Raw genomic sequence first — 7022 nt, 5'->3', positions numbered from 1 at the left:
AGGTAAAACTTCTTTCCATATTTCTTTGTGTGGAATTTTTACTTTTCAACTGTATACCAGATGTAAGGAAGTGTTCTTGCTCTAAGGCCATCTGTCATTGCAGAGGTAGGATAGATACACATAATGACAGAGTAGAAAAAAATAAGTACAGTGACCCAGGTTTAAATCCTGTCACCTGCTGTTATTGGTTGTGTTTCACTTCTTGACCTGCAGAATCCTTGTCTATAAAACTGAACTGGGGACCATGCCTAGTCATGTAAGTTCATTGTAAAATTCAAACAAAACGAAGTCTGTTAAGTATTTTGAAACGCCAAGATACAACCACGTCATCAGGGAAATTTACATAGAGAACAGAGTTGGGATAACATAATGCTAGAAAAACCAGAAAGCGATCAGACACAACGGTTCACACCTATAATCCCAGCACTTTGGGAGCCCAAGGCAGATAGATTGCTTGAGTCCAGGAATTCGAGGCCAGCCTGGGCAACAAAGCAAGACCTTATCTTTACAAAAAAAAAAAATCATTAAAAAAGAAAAGAGAGAGAGAAAAAAAAAACTAGAGTGGGCCAAAGTTACGAGCTCTAGAAGTTCAATTCCAAAAGGAATATTTATTCAGAATACATCAAAGGGTCTACTGGAATTGGAAACATAGTCATCATACTTAAGGATAAGGACAGTCAATTCCTTAGATGCAGGTCTTCTGAGTCAGTGGACTCCACACTCCTGGACTTGCATCCAGATTATCATCAACTTCTGTACTGATGCTTGCAGGGGATGCTCTGTAGACTCCCTGTATCTCTGGACACATAGAAAAAAGGACAGTCAAGTTTTTCATGTTGGACAGTATGAATTTAATTTGTAATCTCTATTTGTCACATATATCCATAATGTTCTTTGTGATAGTCTCATCTGAAGCTTCTGGAAAAATAGGGGAAGATCTTATGGACTGTTAGATTGGAAAGACATAACTGCCCAAGACTTCCTAAAAGTTGACCCTAAGGGGACTTGTGGTTATGAATAGAATGCCGTTGGTTGCAGGAGAACACAATCCTGTTAGACTAACTAAAGAAGACAGATTAATTGCAAAAAATCCATTTAAAGAGATGAGTGAATTATGGAAACAGAAAGAATTAAAAGAACAAAAATTCCAGAGAGCAGAGTGTTTTGGCAAGGTTAGCTACCTTTCACAGGCTATTTTCTTTCTTGGGATATTTGCTGATTTGAAACACAGATCAGATCTGGTTCATGCAGAAGCACTGTAGGAAGGAAAGAGGAGTGAGCAAAGCTTGTGGCATTCATAGAAGCAACCACAACAATTTGGAAACAAAAGTATCCCCAAATGCCTTGCCAATTTTCCTATAGCATCCTTGCTAAATTGAGACTGAGTAAAAGGTTAGGAGTTTCTGCAAAGTAAGTTAAAATCTTCAGAAGTCCCATAATAATTGGGAGGAAAAGTTCCACTTGAGGAAAGGAGTCTGCTCAGAACATGGCTGGTCTCCCCAAGATGCTCATCAAATTTGGAGCATACGGCAGGATGCTAAACAGCCTGAACCTTCCACTGTCTTTCAGAGCTCTCAATCAACAGTGTAGAAGAGACAGGCCTGAGAAATAAAAACAGAACTAGAGGTGGAGGGGATCTTACTAAAATGTCAACCCAGTCTTGATCTAGCTCAGCCTCTTGGATTGGGGTGATGACCTCCTCACCTTATCTGCTCCACAGAGAAAACACAGATTTCTCTCTGGTCAAAGTAGCCTCATACAGAGCTTTGACTTGTGCTTTTTCCACAACGTCTGGCATACAGTCACAAATTACTAACATAAAAAGAGGCAGGAGATTGTGATCAACTACCAGGTAAAACAAACAAACAATATAAGTAGATGCAAAGAAAGAAAATGATATTTTATTTAGCATCTTAAGATTACATTTTGATTCAATGATCCCAAAGACAGATCAACATGAAATATTTGACTAGAGCACAGAGAATGCAAAAGAATACACATATCAGTCACATGCAAGTCATAGTGCACACCCCTTTATTCCTATTATTGGAGTTACTAAAGAAAAAAGAAAGAATAGGGTAGGACAAATATGTAAAGAAAACATAGTCAAGAATTTCCCAAAACTCTTAAAGCTAGCAATCTTCACATTCAAGAATCTCAGCCAACTCAGGATAGCTATAAAGACTCCTCAAGGATCTAGAACTAGAAATACCATTTGACCCAGCCATCCCATACTGGGTATATACCCAAAGGATTATAAATCATGCTGCTCTAAAGACACATGCACACGTATGTTTATTGCAGCACTATTCACAATAGCAAAGACTTGGAATCAACCCAAATGTCCATCAATGACAGACTGGATTAAGAAAACGTGGCACATATACACCATGGAATACTAGACAGCCATAAAAAAGGATGAGTTCGTGTCCTTTGTAGGGACATGGATGCAGCTGGAAACCATCATTCTCAGCAAACTGTCACAAGAACAGAAAACCAAACACCGCATGTTCTCACTCATAGGTGGGAATTGAACAATGAGATCACTTGGACAGAGGAAGGGGAGCATCACACACCGGGGCCTATTGTGGAGTGGGGGGAGGGGGGAGGGACAGCATTAGGAGATATACCTAATGTAAATGACGAGTTAATGGGAGCAGCACACCAACATGGCACATGTATACATATGTAACAAACCTGCACATTGTGCACATGTACCCTACAACATAAAATATAATTAAAAAAAAAAAAAGAAAACCACAACTAGGCATTTCACAACTAAACTGCTGAAGACGAAAGACTTGCTGATTCTAATGGGCTAGATGATCAATGTGCCACAGTCCTTATTTTAAACCCATATAAAATATTTCACAAATTATCTGAATATCGCTAGTTTAAAAAGGAAATTCATTTCAACAAAGTCAAAACAAGGGACAAATGAAAGATGGATAAATTGTGTTTATCATTTGAAGGTTGTAGCTGCTTTTCAAAGCAGATAGAAGCCATTTGTTTCTAATAGTCTCATAACTGAGATAAATAAAACCAATTTTAAGGAGAAACTTTATGCCTGACAAGTATGAGTCAATTGGAACATTGAGAAAACAATTCAAAAGAAGTCGAGTTTAGAACTTTACATCTTAACTCTTACTTTGTTTTGTGCTTTGTTTTTTGTCCTTTGTTTTCTGTTTTTGAGATGAAGCTTCGCTCTTGTTGTCCAGGCTAGAGTACAATGGTGCCATCTCGGCTCATGGCAACCTCTGCCTCCTGGGTTCAAGCAATTCTCATGCTTCAGTCTCCTGAATAGCTGAATAGCTGACATGTGCCACTAATTTTTGTATTTTCAGTAGAGACGTGGTTTCACCATGTTGGTCAGGCTGGTTTCAAACTCCTGACCTCAGGTGATCCACCCGCCTTGGCCTTCCAAAGTGCTGAGATTACAGGCGTGAGCCACCGCAGCCGGCCTTAACTCTTACTTTGTATGTTGACTTTAGAAAGCACAGATATACACTGTAGACAGCTTGACTGAGATTGCTCACATACCAGAATTCTCTATTGAGAATCAGGTGTCATTGTGGGTAGAATCAGAAGTAAGCAACCAACATTTACTGAGCCCTTAACAGTGCCAGGCGTTAGACTACCTTTCTTACAGAGAGCACTGCAGATATGAAATGAACTTCACATAGATCACACATGGATGTGGAAATGAACCCATTCATTAGCCTGAATGCCCATAAGGTAAATCATTTCAGACAGTACAATATCTTCAGCTCCATCTCATTTCTTTTTTCATTCTATTGAGAAATAAACATTCATTCCAGCTGCCAGCTTCTGGATTTGTCTGGAGTGTTGCAGACCCGAGTGGAATCAGCCTGGGTTCCCATCGATTTCTTTCTTCATGAACTAAGCTTGTGTTCCTCTTCTCCTCCCTCCTCTCAGAAACTACTGAGCCCTCTCTCTCTTTACTTGCACCATCCCCTCTCCCCACCCACAAGCCCGACTATGAAATGGGATGTCACCCTACTTTTGCCTCCCCTTCCAGCACATATATTCATTTCATCTTAAATTGTTTCTGCTAATCACTTTGGGAAACAGAGATAATTAAAATCATAAGCATGAAGGGAAAAAAATGAAATCATAAACATGAAGGGATTCAAAATCTCATCATTGGCCTGAAGCTGTGCTTCCTGGAGCACTCTTTATTCTACATCTGAAATTATAACTAAGCACAGTTGGGATTCTGCCCCTCTTCCCCCACTGTCTCAGCTAATTTAATTCTGGGTCCTATTCGTTGATTGAATTAAATCCTACCGATGTCATGAAAACATCCAATGTTTCCCCGCTCCAAGTGCTCAACTCACAACTCTGAAGCCCACCAAGAGGTCCCTGCTGAGGTACCAGCTATTTCCTCTGTAAGGTGGTAATCTCCAAGGTAAACAATCCACCAGCACCTGGTACCTCTCCTTACCCTGCCTCCTTGGAAGAAAGGAAAAAGAGAATTTAGCAGAAAAAAATTCCTAAAACCTAACAAAGTGTCCCAGCCCCTTTGGACAGACCTATGTACCCATCTGTCATAAGTAAACCCACACAACAAGAATGTTGCCATGTCTTTAAAAATTTGTGAGTTCCAGCCAAGCGCAGTGGCTCATGCCTGTAATCCCAGCACTTCGGGAGGTCAAGGTAGGTGGATCATGAGGTTCAGGAGATTGAGACCATACTGACCAACAAGGTGAAATCCCATCTCTACTAAAACTACAAAAATTAGCCAGGTGTGGGGTGCATGCCTATAATCCCAGACTCAGGAGGCTGAGGCAGGAGAATTGCTTGTACCCGGGAGATAAAGGTTGCAGTGAGCCAAGATCAGGCCGCTGAACTCCAGCCTGGTGACAGAACTACACTCCATCTCAAAAATAAATAAAAATAAAAATTCCTGAACCCTCAATTTGTCTCCCCTATTCACTCAATTGAGTCATTATCTTTCCAAGCTAGACACATAGGAGCTATCTTTTCCTCCTTGCTTATCCTTTCCATTTGATCTGTGGTCATCCCTCATTCCCCTACTTATTTTATCGCCCCCTTTTATCCTCACACTTTTTCTCTTGTATGTTGAATGTATTTGCTAGTTACATGTTAATCACCCTTGAATTATCTTGAAAGAAGCTGATACCGGCTGATGTTTCAAAGATTGACTTTCTATACCTGTTCTGTACTTTCACTTTAGTGATCATTTATTCTATTGTTTTAGGTTAATACTGTTGTTTTCATACCTTAAATAACTTTGCTTCCCACAAAGTAGAGGGTTTTGTTTTGTTTTGTTTTGTTTAGCATTTCTTATTTAACGCTTTATAAACACAATAACCTAGGAAAAGGGGTTACTTTACATCTACCTTCCACTCCTGCAGCTTTGATTCCTGGCACACAGCATGAAAAGCAAGCAGAGGAACACAGCAGTTAGCAACTTTCACCACTTTTCACCTGTTCTTCCCCATTATTGAATCTATCTAAGGAAGACATCACTGTGACTGCCGGGAGATGTCAGGCCTCAAAAGGGAAGTTGAAAATTATGTAAGAAATGAGCCCAGTGACCTCCATTTCCTTGCCTCCTTGGTAAATAATTTGTGGTTTTCCAAAACTGGAGGCATATTTTAGAGCTCAAGCAAGCTTGGCAGTAAATTGTGCCAAGGCTCATAAAAATGTGCACACGGGGTTTTGCAGACACCAAATCAAATAACTAAAGTGAAGTGAAACCAAAACAGAGCAGATGCATGTATGCACAGGCATATCCCAGTCCCAGAACTGCAGACAGAGTTGTCTGTCTTTTACGGTGTAACATAAATTCTAGAATATTAAACAGTTCAGTGGTAGGGAGGTGCAAGTCGCTCTTCCTTTAACCTCCAAAATATTTCTAACATCCAGTTTTGACTGCTTTCATCAAAGAGATAGCTCATGGGTTACAACTTCGAACTTTGGAACAATTCAGAGTTTAGCAAAGCCATTGTCCTCTGCTTCTTGTCTTCTGCATGTGCTGAGAGGATTGGGAAGGGAAGTCAGCGCTGTTAGTAAAGAAACTGAGGACAGAGGTGGGGCAAGCAAAGACACATGCTCTGGTGTTGGAAAAAAAAGAGAAACAAACTTGAGGATCCTAGCAGGCTCCAGATCATAGGGATTAAGAAGAAATTGGCTCAAACTTAAATACTAAGTGTTCACTTCTATTTCCCTTCTGAATAAAACAGTAAGGGGATTGTGCCAATACCCTCCAGCAGTTAGCAGAAGAGTCCCAACTAGAATACAGAACTTGAGACGGTAAGTTCACTGCTCAGTGGACATATACCCAGATCACAAAGCCTTACAAATAGGACTTTCTACATCCTCCCAGACCCTCCTACGCTTTTTTTTGTTTTTTTCTTCCCCCTCAAAGTGCCTACCTGAATGATCCTCTTCAAGAGAAACCAGGTCATAAGTCTTGTTCTCTTCTCTGCTGCAACCATGCAATGGACCTTGAAATCACTCAGAGCGAGAACCAGAGCCTCACAGTGGCCTCCAGGGTGTCCACCATCTGCTGAGCTTACACCTCCACCCGCCCTGCCACCCTCACCTCTCAGGTCCCTCCAGCTGAACCCCTTTTTCACTCTGTCCCAACCGGATGGGGCTCATCGCTGCCTGCGTCTTTGCACTTTCTACTCCTCCCCCAGAGATCTTCTCACCCTGTTCTCTCTCCGCCCGTAAGTCTCTGCTCAGACATTACCTTTTCAGGGAGGCCTCTCTGACCATATCATCTAAATGGGTAATTGACAACTCTTCAAGACTCTTGTCCCCCACCTGGCTCTGCTTTTGCATACGGTACTTACCCCCTTCTCTTTTTTTTTTTTTTTTGCTTTGAGATGGAGTCTCGTTCTGTCACCCAGGCTGGAGTGCAGTGGCGCGATCTCAGCTCCCTGCAGCTTTCACCTCCTGAATTCAAGTGATTCTCGTGCCTCAGTCTCCCAAGTAGCTGAGATTACAGGCATGTACCACCACACCTGGCT

At 41.3% G+C, this 7022-nt stretch overlaps 1 long non-coding RNA gene across 1 annotated transcript; it reads right to left on the bottom strand.

Annotated features, from left to right (window-relative positions):
* Window positions 1-592: 592 nt before the first annotated feature.
* Window positions 593-5861, bottom strand: LOC112626840. Its single transcript, XR_003119966.1, has 2 exons — window positions 5385-5861; window positions 593-798 (listed from the first exon to the last, which is right to left on the bottom strand). It is a non-coding gene; the product is annotated as an uncharacterized LOC112626840 (long non-coding RNA).
* Window positions 5862-7022: the final 1161 nt, after the last annotated feature.

Source organism: Theropithecus gelada, chromosome 6 (assembly GCF_003255815.1).
Source record: "Theropithecus gelada isolate Dixy chromosome 6, Tgel_1.0, whole genome shotgun sequence".
Taxonomy (NCBI): domain Eukaryota; kingdom Metazoa; phylum Chordata; class Mammalia; order Primates; family Cercopithecidae; genus Theropithecus; species Theropithecus gelada.
This window is presented reverse-complemented; position numbering and strand designations above follow the sequence as displayed.